Genomic DNA, 1145 nt, shown 5'->3' on the forward strand with positions numbered 1-1145 from the left:
ATATATACAGGCACAGATCCGATACAAATACACACATACATACAGATACAGTTATTGATAGTTCTGTCTTTCTTCTTCTTTCCTTTTATCTCTTTTTCCCCCCTTGCTTTTTCTTTCTATTTCTCGTTTTACTTCTTTCTTCTTCTTTCTCTCTGTCTCTTTCCACCATCTTGCTCTTTGTCTCTTTCCTATCTTCTCTGTTTCTTTTTTCCCCCCATGAATATTATTATATTGGCCTGCTAGATTCTAGTTATTCTTTATTCGACCATTGTTTGTTTGTGTTTGTCATTGGTTATTTTTCTTCTGTTTTTGGTTTTGTTTGTTCTTCTTGGCGTTTCCTTTTTTTTAGTTTGTTTGTTTGTTTCGTTGCTCTTGTTTTTTTCGGTCAAAGATGTTCGATAAAATTGTTTTTTTTAAGTAACAGACTTTTGAAAAGAGTTTAAAGAGTTCCATTCCCGACTTTTGCTTACTGAAACCCGAAACAATTAAAAAACAAAAACAAAACCCAATTCTTCTGGGAAATTTCAAAGAGAGAAGCACAATTACGGAATTGTTTCAGGGTCTACGTTCCTGACGGAAATCAATAAGATTCACACTAAGGGAATAATCTTACCTTGGGAGCAGGATGGGAAGAAAGCCGCTCGCCTGTCGATAGTCCAACGGCCGTAGAAAGAAAGAGGGTTGTTAAATGTTTGATTCAAACTGTGCGAGAGTCGGGTCATAGTCCTGGACATTCCTGGAGCAACCACAATGCCACATGCTGCTCTGACTCTGACCAGCGTGAAAACTTTGACATGGGATGCAGAGCCGGGTCCGTTTTATAATGCATTAATTGGGAGCGACATGCTGAGCTGGAGAGACGCGAAGCGCGATATGGCTGGCTGGTAGGTAGATGCTATGACCATGGATGAGTCTATGAGGGGAGGGGAGAGGAGGGAGAGGTGAGAGGAAGGGAGGGGAGAGGGCGGATAAAACAAGAAGCCAGCCCGCGTCACGGTGGCAGCAGCGCGGTGAATCAATGAGTCAATGAGGCTCGCCGTGGACTTCTCTCACTGCTGCTCGGCCGTGCCGTCATGCCGTCAGTTGCCAGCTTGTCACACTGACGGGAAGGGGCGTACGTGAGTCGAGCGGTGAGCCAGGGTGGG

At 44.0% G+C, this 1145-nt stretch overlaps 1 protein-coding gene across 1 annotated transcript in view; it reads right to left on the reverse strand.

The window, feature by feature from the left end:
• The window catches only part of LOC101845310, a 71002-nt gene extending 69931 nt beyond the window's left edge, over positions 1 to 1071 (reverse strand). The window contains exon 1 of the mRNA XM_035968800.1: positions 614 to 1071. The gene's annotated coding sequence lies outside the window, so the exon portion shown is untranslated. The remainder of the gene's footprint in view (positions 1 to 613) is intronic.
• Positions 1072 to 1145: the final 74 nt, after the last annotated feature.

This window comes from Aplysia californica, unplaced genomic scaffold, assembly GCF_000002075.1.
Source record: "Aplysia californica isolate F4 #8 unplaced genomic scaffold, AplCal3.0 scaffold00083, whole genome shotgun sequence".
Classification (NCBI taxonomy): domain Eukaryota; kingdom Metazoa; phylum Mollusca; class Gastropoda; order Aplysiida; family Aplysiidae; genus Aplysia; species Aplysia californica.